Below are 15,218 nucleotides of genomic sequence, written 5' to 3' on the forward strand. Positions count from 1 at the left end.
CATGCTGAGTGTTTATATGAGACATGTTTACACATCATACATGGTAATTTCCACGTGTTTATATGAGACATGTTTACACATCATACATTCATACATGCTAATTTCTACGTGTTTAAATGAGACATGTTACTCATCATGCATGTTAATTCCCGTGTAATTATTAATGTAAAGTGGATTGTTTCCACTTTTGCATGGAATGAGATAAACGCATAACATTATATAGAATTTACCCAGTGATGTACCAAATCATCAGCACACTTACATCGCATAATACCAGGGAAGACCTGGGTTAGCGTTCACAAACATTTTGGCTACAAGAGTCAAAGGCAATTATCAGTTATCAAAACATCAGTCAAAGCTTGGGCAATATCTGATGAATAATAAGTTAAAATCCTTTAAAGGGGAAAACGAGTCCAATAAACAAGTTTAACAGTAAAAATTTGAATGAAATCGGATGAAAAATAAGGAAGTTATAAAATTTTGAAGTTTCGCTAATTTCTGCAAAGCAGTTAAAAGTGGATATGAATATGCAAATGAGTGAGTTGACCATGTCATAACCTCACAATTTTCCATTGATCGTGTACAAAAAAAAATGATGAAATTCAATGTTTATGTTAATGAAATGTGAAACATTATGCTATTGCTGGTTGAATAACTTCAGAAAATGATCAGTTAGATATAATAGGACTTGAGCCTCGGGAATAATTGCGTTTGAATGAAAAACTTTAATTTAAGTAAGTTGTGAGGGAATGACATGCCCACGTTGCCATTTGCATATTCATATTAACCATTCAAGAACTGTTTCCTCAAAAATTAGCGAAACTTCAAAATGTCATAACTTCCTTATTTTACATCCGATTTCGATCAAAATTTTACCAATGAACTCGTAATATTTCATTCTTTCTTATCAGACTAACTTGTATTTGGACTGGATTTCCCCTTTAGAAATAGCCATGTTTTGCTATACGACACCATACTGAGTTAAATGCAAGATACCTGGGAGTCACTGGCCTGTACACGAAGACGTAAATGAAATTAATTTCTCTCCTATACACACAGTAAAGTTTGTATATGCAGGAAATGGCACACAACTCATTTTGGAGGAAAAAATGCATTTAACAATTACTTTTCAGTCACATGTAATTCTTGGCCTACTTTCAAGAATTGCCGTCTTTCTACTGTATTCAGAACTAATTCTTAGTATTGTAAAACAAACTAATGAACTTGTTGATTGTGAATTGCAACTCAACGCTTCGGAAGCTTGACATGTATGTAACACCTCCAGGAACATACCTGCAGTCTGTGAACAAATCCATGCCGACCTTGAAGATTGCATCAATTATTGGCAAAGTGCTTTGGGTACCCGAACCAGATTAGGCTCACGGCAAATTATACCATGCACAACACTATGGTCGTATTGGTACTGATCAGGGAGTGTAGATGATGCACTCCATCATATTTCATAGAGACCAAAAAAAAAAAAAGAAATGTTTTCACTGTATTTAGCCTGTGGTGAGCATCTGCACTCCCTGATCAGTACCAATAATGGAACTTAAATACATACATGATATTGTTCTTTTCACTGCGACGATCACTGAAAGTACATGTAGGCTAACAGTATATTGTTACTGTATGGATTTTTCACTTTTGCTATTTTGAGAGAAATATTAGAATGTTAGTGGATTTCAAGGGGTGAGTGAGAAAAAACTTCTACAACTTTACCTTGCTAGAACCTTGGAGAAAGAAGTCAAACCCAATGGGTACATACATGAATAGTCTATTAGAGTCTAATCAGTCTCATCATACTCCACATAAGCATGGTATGGAGGGCTACTTTCAATCTCGACACAGCAGAATTTTTGGTAAAGACAAGAGGATATGAACAAAGAAGAAATAATGCATTGCAACTGGAGGCGGGAGGGTATGCAAGGCTGTCATGAACACGCAATGTGATCAGCAAGACTCCTCCCTTGTCAATTTGTCAGTCAGTTGCAAGACTCCTCCCTATTCTCCATACATGTTGTACTACATTTCTAATACCTCTCTCCATGTGACCGATTTCAAGAATATCTCAGAAAGAAAATATTAACTACCGAATAATGCATTTCCTATCAGGTCTACAAGAAAATTGCAAAGAATTCCAAACAAATACAACTACTGGCCTCTTATTTGCGTCCAATATCTGCTGATTGTATAGGAAGCACCTGAGGGGAAAAAAAATGAAATGGCAGATAGTTTGATTTGATTTGTTTTGATTTCTATATTCCTTTTTGCACAAGAATATAACAGAAAGCCAATCGAACAAAGTTCTTGAGTAATACCTTAACAGGTGAATTACAAGGACATTGGTTGATGAATAAAATGAAGTGAATAAAACTGTTTTTCTTAATAGTGCAAAACGATTTCGAGCAAGTGTCTTTACATATTAGATAAAATTACAATTTTACGTACCAGCTGTTAAAAAAAGACAATTACACATATCTATGAGCAATAAGAATGCAGGTGATCATTATCGTATGCACAGAGGACAATAGAATCGCTTTGTTTTAGATATCCCTGCCATTTCAAAACCAATTTTCATCAAATAAGCATTGAATTCCTCTTCGAATTATATAGGCCCCCTACCTTCATATTTCTTTAGAGGTTCGTCATTATGTAATACACACACGCAAACACACTGACACGGAGAACTGAACCCCATCGCATACAAAACCCTATCATCCCCCATATGATTTACTTTACTAAGTATTCTAGTATACAGGTTTACATGCACACTGTCAGTGAAGAAAAAAACAACAGTAGAAAGGTTGCTCTAACAGGTGGGATGCCTCCTAATAGGTCTGTAGTGCATCATGACGATGTGAGACATCACATGGCTAGCGGGAAAAAGATTATTAATATTCAAAATTGTTATCCATGGTTCATTTCCTTCATATGGCATGTAGGCCTATAGATATACTGTATATCAGTATATCTTGCGATGTCCTTGTAATCCTCAGATGTTTGCACTTTTAGACGGGTTGTATAGAAGTAAGCGCATGCATCTTTCATTCTACTAATCCAGACAGGTTTGGCGTGATCCCTGATCAATTCTTCCATGACGTACTGGTGCTGGTAAAAAGAAATGATTACACAAGGAAAACAAATCAGTTGGCTTTGCAATACAATGGACTTAACTGCTCCCATAGATTCTGAAAATGAATGGGTAGCAAAGAAGTTGACTGAATCCATAAGTAAGTCCAAATTAAAAGGAATGACAGAATCCCTTCGTCACATTAGCACTTAGTGTCTTGCGTCAGTTTTTACTTATACTTTGCTGAATTTTCTGGACATAGTTCAAGTCTTTTTTGTTGTTGTTGTTGCTTCTTTCTTATTCATCATCATTATCAAGCAGAGTTACGACCATTACTGTATCCTTTGTCTCTTGGGTGAAGATTTTCACATCTGTAATTTGCACTTTCAACAATATTTGCAATAAATCAATTTTCCATATTTATTTTAGGTAATGGAATGGATTCGGGAGTCGGGAGTAGGTCCCTCCCCCCCCCCCCCCCAAAAAAAAACAACAACAACAACAACAAAACAAACAAATAAACAAACAAACAGAAGAATTTAAAGCATCTAAAATCTGCATTTTATGGAAAATCATTTACATGCCCTTTGAGTACATAATATTCATTGATTTGGCTCTACAATTTTGAGTACTTACTTGATTTCCACTTTCCACATGGGCAGTATACAGTGATGTACTATCCCCAGTTGATTTACTCTACTGGCTGCACCATGCCTCGTTCTCTGCCAGCGGAGGTAATGACTGTCTTGCAGAATTTATACAGTCGTCAGGACATCATCGTCACCCACTTTGGTGCCATCGGCATCCCTTTCCAAGACATCCTAATGGGCTTTACATTCAATTTTCACCACCTGTTGAGTTATAAAGAATTTACAGGGAATAAAACTGAATTTCACTCAAAATATAGTCACTAACCCATCGTCATTCACATGAAAGATACTTCATAACTTCGTAAAAGATACAATGAGTTTCCCCGCTAGGCCGAGTTTACCCATAACTGCGGTACCGGTAATCTGTAGAGTGTAGGCCTATTGTAACATTAACCACACTAACACGTTACCGTTAACGTTAGAGCGTTCCCCGTTAATAGAACGTTAGATTTAGAAATATAGAAAACTAAAACAAACGAGCAAATCTTTAAGGGCGTAGCCTATTTCTACGCCTACTACAGTTTTACATTAAACGAGGGCAATTTTGCAATAAATCTTGTTATTCACCGACTTAGCAGGCTTAGCAGACTTACCGCTTTCATGCAGGCCGGCCAGGCTAACTGCTAGAACTTTATCGCTTCGACGCCATCTTAGCTAGATCCGCTCCTTGGCCTTTTAGCTTTATGCAGTAACAGTCAGTGCAGTCGATCGAGTCGTAAGTACAAGTGTAGTGTACATGTACCAAGCCTAGAACGAATGCGCACGTACTGTAGGCCTACGCACACCACGCTGCTAGGGCAGCACCAGCCAGCCAATCAGACAGATCCATCCGCACAGGTGCGTACGCGCACATCTCCTTTCCCGCCAATTATGCATTGATTATGGTCATAATACGCATAGCATGAGTGTGCGCTAGAAGCGCACGCACAGGGCACCACGGCGTGCGTTGTGGCCGCGGCCGTCATGTCACATGCGCTGCTGACTTGTAGAGTACGAGTATCACAGTGTTTATGTTAAACATGTGCGGTGTTTAGAACGTGTTTACGAGGCGTTCTAAATGTAAACGCGTCTGTTTACCCTGACAGTAGAAGTGTTTAGGCCGAACCAACAAACATTTGGGTAATGCCCTAAACCATGAACGAAATCATTAACAAAGGCAATTCCCATTTTTTTCTAGCAGTTAAAATATAGGACTGTACATGCGAAACCAAGATATAAATTTATTACAGTTGTAGGGCCTATTACATATTTTTAGGTTATCCTTTTTCCGTATTGATTAGGCATTTCCGTGAAAGGCCTAAAACATGAATTATTTCATAGTGCATCTTGATGTCGTAACAGTTTCCACTTTCTCGTGATAAAAGGAAACTAGAAATTGCAATTTACACACCATTTCCAACACTTCTCCATATTATATATATGGACATATTGAGATTAACATCGCGTGACCAGAATAAACACTCCAACTAAACACTCCAAGCTAAACACTTTAACTCTCAATACTTTACACGTGCTATACACACCGGGTGTTTAGATGTTAAACAAAGTGTTTAGATTTATAACACTGTGTTTAGTTCATAAACATGTCGCATGTCGCATTTTTACAGTGTACATTACAATATACAACAAACGGAATTGATAAGTTTGCAAAATATCTAAGTATATACGGCAATGCTGGAAATGGGGAGAAATGTAAGTATGTTAAAAAAATTACAACAGTGTTTATGATAATGGGTGCATTCCCCACAGTCATGTGCAATAAATCACATACTAATCACATACGAAACAAAGTATATAGAGCCTAACTAACCCTATAAATAAACACTCGACACATGTCGCTGTCATCATGCAGTATACAGAGAAGGACTCGAGTGAGAGATTTACGGAGGAGGGGGGGGGGGGGAGGAGGGAAGGGGAGTTTCATTTTGTTACAGATACGTGTTTTTTATTTTCGGGCAAGTAATACAAGCGATGTTTTAAGTTTTTTTCTCCCCCCTCCCCTTTTTTTACGCCTCCACCACGATCGAAGCAGGGAGACGGACTGTACCAGAGCCCACAAAATGTCAAAATTATACCAAAAAATAATGTCATATAAACACGTCAACCACAAAATAATGTAAAAATTACCACGTGTCAAAACGTCCGTGACAACAAATGTCATAACACGTCAACCACAAATGTCAAAATGTCCATTTTTACTGTAAATGTCAAAACTCGTTGCTTGCATTATGATAATGAAAAAAGGAGCGAATCAGAATTTGATCAACGTTTCTTTGTCTGTCTGTCTGTCTGTCTGTCTGTTCATTGGGATGAAACTTGGTGGGTGGATGAAGGTTGATCCCAGAATTACCCACACTAATGTCACAACGCGTCAGAATTACCCGCAGTTGGCCCGCACCTGACAGTACCTAGCACGTATCTCGCCCGTATAGTTGCCCGGAGGTGAGCACGCAAGTCCGATTTATTACCAAAACTTTTTTTTTCCCCAGCTGAATCGCGGGATTTGCCCGCAAAAGTCCACTGCACACAGAACACCGGTAGGATGCCCGTAGCTGCCACAAGTCACAGGCATGTTGACCCGCTTGAAGTACGTAAGTTAACCGTGGATCTATGCCTAGGCCTATGCGCTGGAAGCGCGTGTCATCTGCGGGCATTCTACGAGCATAACCGGGTGTTTAACTGGCAAGGAACGGTGACGAAACTGCCAATATCCCTTATATATAGCTGGTCATTGCAGTCCATTGTTAGAGCGGGCGAAGAGCGAGCTATCTACGAGCAAATTGTGTGCATGCTGAGGGTCAGTTACTGCCGCCTTTACTGCTTGTTCTGCGTGGACCTCTGCGGGCAATCCCGCGACTAACCCAGAAAAGTTTTGGTCATGCTCAAAACTTGGCTGCGGGTAAATCGGACTTGCGTGCGCACTTCTGGGCAACTATGGGCGAGATACGAAGGCCTCGTAGGGGAGCTCCGGGTATGAATAGCACAAGAAAGGCACAAGCACAAGAAAAGCCGCAAGGCTTCCCCAGACACGGTGTGACAAGACATTGAGCATGATAAAAACTTGTTCCGGGTGAGTCGCGGGGGGTTGCCCGCAGGGGTACACGCAGAACACTAGTAGGAGGCCCTTAGCGGCAGTACCTCGCAGGCAACTCCCACGCAGGTACTTCGCAGTCCCCGTCGCTCGTATAACTAAACCTCTCAATGCGAAAATGTTTGGGCATTATTCAAATTCAGAATCCGAGCGATCAATTTCATTAATTTAATGGAGCTCTATACCATATTATTCGTTCCCGTCAAACCAAATTCATGCATTTTCCAATGTAATGCGAGGAAAATGTGATGCCATGGTAACCACTCATTTTTGTATCAGAATAAGCCATTCAAGTTATGAAGGTTAAATTTGGTGTGTATGATGGTTTTTAAAGGACAAGTTCACCTTCACAAACATAAGGATTGAGAGAATGAAGCAATATTAGTAGAACATATCATTGAAAGTTTGAGGAAAATCAGACAATCCGTTCAAAAGTTATGAATTTTTGAAGTTTTTGTGCAGTACCCGCTGGATGAGAAGACTACTGCAGTGTATGAATAACTTAGATGTCACATGCGTACAACAATATAAGGAAAATATAAAGAGAATTTCACAAAATTCCATCTTTTGAAAAAAGTACACATTCCCCTGACTCCTTACCGACAAATGTTACGGGTAATATTATTCCCCCTGCCTTTAGAAAGAGGCAAGTCAAGTGCTCTTTTATTATGCGAAAAAATTGAAAATATGTTGAATTTTCTTTTACATTTTCTTTATGTATACTGTTGTACGCATATGACTCACAAGCTGTAGAAGTCTCCTCATCCAGCGGTTCCAACACAAAAATTTAAAAAATTCATAACTTTTGCATCGATTGTCCAATTTTCCTCAAACTTTCACTAATGTGTTCTACTAATATTGTTGCATTTTCTCAAGCCTTATGTTTATGAAGGTGAACTTGTCCTTTAAGTGTATTAGTGATGCTGGGGGAAAGCATGTTTCCATTTGCTGTAAGTCTTATACTCAGTGTTAAATCTGTAATTGTACAGTAAATTAAAATAATTTTGTTTGTAATTTTTATAAGTGCACAAATTTGGTATTAACGTCATTGCCCTCATGACATCATATTATTATAAAGCAACATTTAATAGGGGCCGGGGTATTAATCACCTTCAGTGATAATTTTAGTTGTTGTTATATTTTGAGTTTAATACACTATGTTAAGTTATATATACAGATTTGATACTGCAAATTTGATGTTGGTATTGTATTATTGTTATGTGTTTATTTGTATGTATGTGTTCACGCAGGGCCTCCAAGAACAACAGTGTTTAATCCACTGACGGAGCCACCCTGTGAAAATAAAACATATAAATAAATATATAAATAAATAAAAAAGCACTGCATTTCCTATACTCGTGCATTCAAATTCACGCGATAGTCCCGATGAGCTTTTTTGGGGGCGTTCAATTTCATTTTCAGATGATCATTTTCCTACTTATTGTAATCAATTTAGAATATGTTACATATTCTATTGTTGTTGTTGTTTTTTTGAGAATGGGTGATGGGGTGAGGATGGGGCCAGAAATGGGCGAAAGTTTCCTTTAAAACAAGCAAAGACGTATACACAACCCCGCATGCTTATATGCATTTAATTATGTTTAATGCTTCTGCATTCTTCTGTGTTCGTGTATTCCTGGGTTTTTATCTTTTTTATTGAGAAAAAAATGAAATTACAATGTCCATTCGGCAGTGCATCCAAACAATTAACACAACAACAATTTAAACATAAAAATTTATGACACCTGCACTAAAAAAAGGACAGCGCCCCAACGGGCACTACCACACACAATAGACAAATGACCACAATGATCTTTAGTCCCACAACAGCCCTGCTAATTGGACGTTTTCTAGACGTTCTTGAAACGTTCGAAGTTCGTTATTTGGACGTTTTGTCAAAACGTTTTCAGAACGTCTCTTTGTGGAAGGTTTTCGACGTATTTAAAACGTTTCAAATGGACGTTATAAAAACGTTTTTTAAACGTTTAAAAAACCGATAAAAACCCTTTCGGAATTTTAAAGGAGCTGCAGAAAACCTTTTGGACGTTATAGACGTCAGTAAAACCTTTTAAGAATATTCACAACGTTCTGTGGACGTTCTGCGGACATCCAGAAAACCTGTGAAAAAAGTCTAGAACGTTCAAAAAATGTTTTAAGAACGTCTAAAAAGTCTTATGACCCGTTCCAGAACGTGAAGAGAACCTTTCATATCCGTTTAGAACGTCCAGAAAACCTTTTAAGAGCGTCTAATGTTTATTTTTTATTGGGTATTAAAAAAAAAGTTATGAGATTATACATGCACAATCTGGGATTAATGTACCCTAATCCTAATTCTAGTAGTATATCCTATTCTAACCTGTTCCTAATGTCCTACCACCTAGATACCTATACTACATCCTATAGTCCCAATTATTGATGAATCTGTATCACATTCTTTTATATACCAGCAAAATGTTGTAATGCATGAAGACATGGTTACTAAAATTAGATCACACACACCTTAATTAGGCCTATTAACAATTATGTATTGTTATGAAAATACCTCTTCATAACACAATTTGAAATTGTACATAACTGAACAATTAAGTTTATTTCTAACACAGAAAGTTTGAACCCAGCATAAATCTTTATATTTCACTGTCTTTCATCTTTTTCAACTATAGTTTTCAAATCTTATATTTTCTTATTTGAATATTCATAAATAGGCATGAATATTTATGATAATGAAACCAATGACAAACATGTAGCGGACCAAATAAAAACGTTTTTTAAACGTTCATTAAAGACGAAGTCGACGTAGCAGACCTATAATAAAAACGTTTTGTGGACGTTTATAAAGGACGAAGACGTAACAGACAATCATAACAAAAACGTTTTGTAACGTCCATTGACGTTTTTCAAACGTTTTCCAAAAAAATCTGTGCTTTGCGGTAAATGCTAAGTCCCAACTTTGACGTTGTATGTACGTTTTAAAAACGTCCATTTGATACGAATACGTACGGAACCTAAAAAAAACAAAAAAACAAAAAAACAAAAACAAAAACAAAAACAAAAAACAAAAAACGTTTAGGAAATGTTCTGAAAACGTTATGTGTTTGCTGCATGGGAGTAAACCCGTAAGATAATCATTAAACAGCATCATGGTATATGCAATGTTCATGTTGTAAGTTTCAATTATAGGCCCTATTATCGAAATTGTTTTTCTCGAAGTCATTCATATTGCCCCTGAAATTGAATTTTCTTCCTTCTTCTGACTGAAAATTTTCCAGTAGTACACCAAAAGTCTATATACCAGATCGATGAATTTCAATTCTAAGTATGGAAAAGTTCCCTCGTGTGGGAGGGGAGGATACCCCCCTCCCCCTCCGAGACACGCCCTTATTATTGTGTCAAACATTATTGCGTGCATCGGTACATGGGGATGGCCATCCGCGTGAAGGCGATCGAGATCGTAACTGTCACTGCATGCCCTAATGAAATATTGTGAATTGAAATTTTGATTTGATTTGATTTGATTTGATTTGACTTGATTTAATTTATTCTCTGTGTAACACCCATTTTCATATCTTTCTTTTCAACAATATCATACATATGAAATAGGTATGGTACTACACACTATATGACTATTTTCTATATAGGCCTACAATTTCAACAATTTTTACACTCATGATCTGCGACATACATGAAGTGAAATAAATAATTGTGCACTTACCTGTAAGTTGAGCTGAGTGATGAAGGTTGGCTTATAACATACACGCGCGAGCCTGGACAAATGACTGTCATGGTAATAACAGCCTTTTCTCAAAGCTCGTGCATAAAAACAAAACTCCTGATGACAGCTAGTGAAATGGCCGGAATTACAAGAAAGATATCGAAGCATAATTACTGTAAATTGAAAATGCTTTTGTTCAAATTGCAATCGTCGATGAATATTGTTTGCTCCCAATATAATGGGGGTTGCTCATATATACACATGAACAATTTTTGAATTAGTAACTATAAAATCAATAATTATAATCAATGACCATTACACGAAAAGTATTCTACACGGTTAGATTTGGTACCTATAAGAATAATATTATTATGAGAGCTATTTGCTTTGAATCAGTCTACCACAGCAGTGATCCAACCGTGAGTGGATGAATGCTTGCACCAATATGAATTCGTGTATACTCGCCTCACCTGAGTCAACAAACCATTACACACAAGCGTTGCAGTGTCGTTCAACGCTTCACAGCACTCCCATGATAAGAGAGAGCAAAATAAATTATACCCCCCCCCCAAAAAAAAAAGATAATAATAATTGATTTAAACTTTTAGAATACAGATGGCGCAACGGTGAAAACACACTTTGTCGACAGTGATGCTTTATACAATCGCCTTGCTTTACTTATAAATGGGTGATATTCGTTACCCGAAAGTTCGTAAGTATTGTTGGTATAGGCGCCATTACGAAGGTTCGTTAATCCAAAAATGAAATAAGGTTCCTAATTATTTTATGTGGTATGGGAAGACACACCCACACATGCAGCCAGCGCTAATCGATTATGCATTGTTTGATGCATACCGATTCGCGCCATTACTATAATATATTGAGCGCGCACTGCTAAATTTCGTTTGTCCGAAAATTGAAAAAAAAAATAAAAAAAATAAAAAGGTGCGGATACTAACGAACCTTCAGAATTACTAATCTTATTTCTTATTGGGATTAACGATTAGCGCTTAGCGGAACAACATACACCTTAATTCATTTTCTGATTTACGAACCTTCGAAATAACGAACCTTCGGAAAGGGGGACTGCAACACTCGCCTGATAAAGGCATTATCTATAAAAGATAGTGATCCACACTACAGAGCAGGGGATGTGTTCCCTCTGCCTTTTGATTTTCATAACTTGCTAATTCTTATTTTTCTATTTTAAAGCATTTTGATAGATCCTGGATCTGCGAACCTGTTCAAAAGCCATAATAATGATGATGATGATAATAAGTGGCTATATAGCGCACACAGGTCCACCTTTCAGTGCTCATTGCGCTTCAAAAATGTAAAGATATAAAATGCATGCATAATACACATGTTCGAACATGACATAAGAGAAGAAAATGGCAAAACAAACAAACATTATTATATACCAATTGTTCCGAACATAATGACAGCAATTATAGTCCTCAGTGTGAGAGGAACAGATACGTTTTAAGTTTGGATGTGAATGTTTCTGCAGATGACAGTTGCCTTAACTGAATAGGTAACTGAGACCACGATTTTTGTCAATTATGATGGAAATTAATTGTCTTTGTAAATGCGGGAGTGGGAGGTGAAAATTCACACTTTCTTTTGTTTTTGTTTTTTGAACAATATTGGTGACGATAACTTTATACGTTATAGTACATGAACGCCAAGCAGCCATTTACAGTAGCCCATTTATACATGAGAATCCACGCAGCTATTCCATCATGCATTCTCTTCATTGAAAATCGACAGATAGCGATTATATCGTGTAAAGCACATGCCTGTAAAAATCTATAGGTATAATAGAACCTATGTATTCCCATAGTCACCTTCCGGATATGAAAAAATGATACGCAAAATTCAAGCCCATGGCAAATGATCAAACTTTGATTCATTTTCTTCTATTCATTAAAGGGGAAAGCTAGTAACTGATCAGTGGGAATCAGTGGAAATGCTGGGAGATGATTGTTCCAATCCTTATGGGATTCATTCAAGAGTTCATTGTATATCTATTGTTGTGTGAAAATGATTTGCTTAAGAATGGTCTCATATTCAAGTAATGTGCAGTTTAATGCTTCCAGGTTAGCGTCCCTGGTCAGTGACGGAGCATTAATCTGCACATTACTTGAATATGAGACCGTTCTGAAGCAAATCATTTTCACACAACAATAGATACACAATGAACTCTTGATTGAATCCCGTAAGGATTGGAACAATCATCTCCCAGCATTTCCACTGATTCCCACTGATCAGTTACTAGCCTTCCCCTTTAAGTGTAAACTTCAAGAAACCCTTAATTGTCATTAACAACGCGTATAGTTACTTATAAGACTTTGATAACAGATCTCCAATGAAGTTTAATTCAATGTACCGCACTATATTTATATGATTTGAGTGGTATTAATCGTGTGATATTTAGATTATATTCGTGAAATCTTGTTCATTTATAGAATTTTCGTTTTTATTTCAGCACTTTATTCTTTATGATTTTTATCATTTCAGTATAATGTTCGACGTACGATGATATTATACTAAAGTTCGGTTTATTTCGAATTAACGCAATTATTTTGAACAATATAGTTTCATAATTGTTATTACAGTAGTTGTATAAGCATTTTTTTTTTTTTGTAATAGATGTACGGTTTGTTTTCATTCAATTTGTGCAACTATAAACAAGTGTTAATTGGAAATAAAATTTCATTTGAAATGAAAAATTGAATTGAATTAATGATAATTAATCAAAATGATTCAATTATATCATACTTAATCTTCAAGCGCGAGGAACAATAATTCGCCTTCGGTGATTTCGCCCCTTCCACCCCCCCCCCCCCCCCCCCCGACCAAATCGGTTACAGCTCGTTATTCCGAAGGGTCGTTATTCCGAAGGCTCTTTATTCCTAAGATTCGTTATTCCGAAGGTTCATTGTTCCGAATTTCATTTTCGGATTAACCAATCTTCGGAATAACGAACCTTCGGAATAACGCCACATATTTTCGGATTAACGAACCCTTTTTCATTTTCGGATTAACGAACCTGTAGGTATGGGGAATTTGCGTGTTTCGGATTAACGACCCTTCGGAATAACGAACCTTCGGAATAGCGAACCTTCGGAATAACGAACAGCACCCGACCAGGTTACTGCCACTTAGAGCCTATACTGGACTGCGTGTATTGAATGGAATGGACCATCCCGAAAACCCCAATAATAACCATAATACGCTAAGAAGGTCTAGCCTGTCAAATGAGCTAGTATTCGTCATAATGAATATCGGAACTTGAAAACATATCGTGATGTGCTAATAGCTGTCAAGGGCCTATGTTAATATAGAAGCTTGATCGGGCCCTGGAAATCTTCTGAACCTCGTGTACTTTAGTAACTTACGGCGGATTATCAAATTTGTCTCAAACCTTTTATACATGATTCAGTTAACATGTTTTGTTTTGTTCCTGCATTCAGTGAAGCTACAGCTAACTAGTAGCCCCCCCCCCCCCTCCCATGTAAATTATATATTTGGGAAACTTCAAGAAAGTCCAATCGTCTTTTGCCGCCCTAGTGAGCAAATTAAAACCGAAACTAATAGTGTTTAATGCCTTCAAGGAAAGTCAAGAAACATTTTTACTAAACCTAGGCCTATGTAAAAGTAGGGCCTAAATGACAAAATGAGATCTAAAGCACTGCTCCTTGTTTTCAAACTTGTAACAACCATTGCAACGTCATGCAATACACTAGAATGTAACATCTTTGTCGGGCGAAAGTCATTACCGTGAGAAGGCCCTAGAATCATATTGTCATTATCATCACGAGGCCTACTTAAAATAATGATAGAGCGCTCATTTACCTTTTTAAAAAGATAGGCCTACATGTACCGGTACATCATCATCATTGTCAGTATTTTAATGATGGTTAGTAGAGGTCTTGTCTCAGTTTTGTTTATCCGTGTAGTTTGTCTTCCAGGAAATGTAAGCCATGGACAAGCAATTTTTAGATGCCAGCCCAAGAGATTTTTCTCCTCCCACTCCTCCTGGCCTCATAATGCACCAGCACTTATTATGAGCCCCCCCCCCCCCCCCCCCACCCTCCCCTTCCACCACCGCGTTTACCACCACCACAGAATTCTACACAAAAGTTCTGTGGTTACCACCACCACTCACACGTACACGTTACACTGATGCTAACCCGCGCCAATTGCAAAATATTCCCGCCACAACAGTCAAGACGTTCGAGACCGAGGAAGGTAAACGACACCACATCAAAGCACTATCAATTCATAAGTAGAAAATAGATTTGCAGCCATTGTATTTTCAGTTGTTAGCGATCTCTTGTCGTATTGATTGCTAGGTGCGTACTAGCCTGACCAGACCGCTGTGGCGCTGTCGCGAAGCGACAGCGGCTGCGTACCGTGCGTACTTACATGCGTGTGACCCGCACCTCGTGTGGTCCTCGTCATCTAAAAATAAAATACTGCTACTAACGTTAGACTAACAGTAGGGTGCCTAGATTTAATACTCTTATTTTTCTCTAATAGTTAATGTTTAATACGCATGTGCATGTCATCACCCCACGTCACTGAAATTCTATGAAATACCATGTACATAAAGGAAAAATGCCGGAGATTCCAATGCCAATGGAACTGCAAGTTCGATGATCGATACTGGAAATTTGCAGCTATCAT

The sequence above is a fragment of the Diadema antillarum genome, unplaced genomic scaffold, assembly GCF_040938485.1.
Source record: "Diadema antillarum isolate AM-2024a unplaced genomic scaffold, OU_Dant_1.0 seq00000348_RagTag, whole genome shotgun sequence".
NCBI lineage: Eukaryota > Metazoa > Echinodermata > Echinoidea > Diadematoida > Diadematidae > Diadema > Diadema antillarum.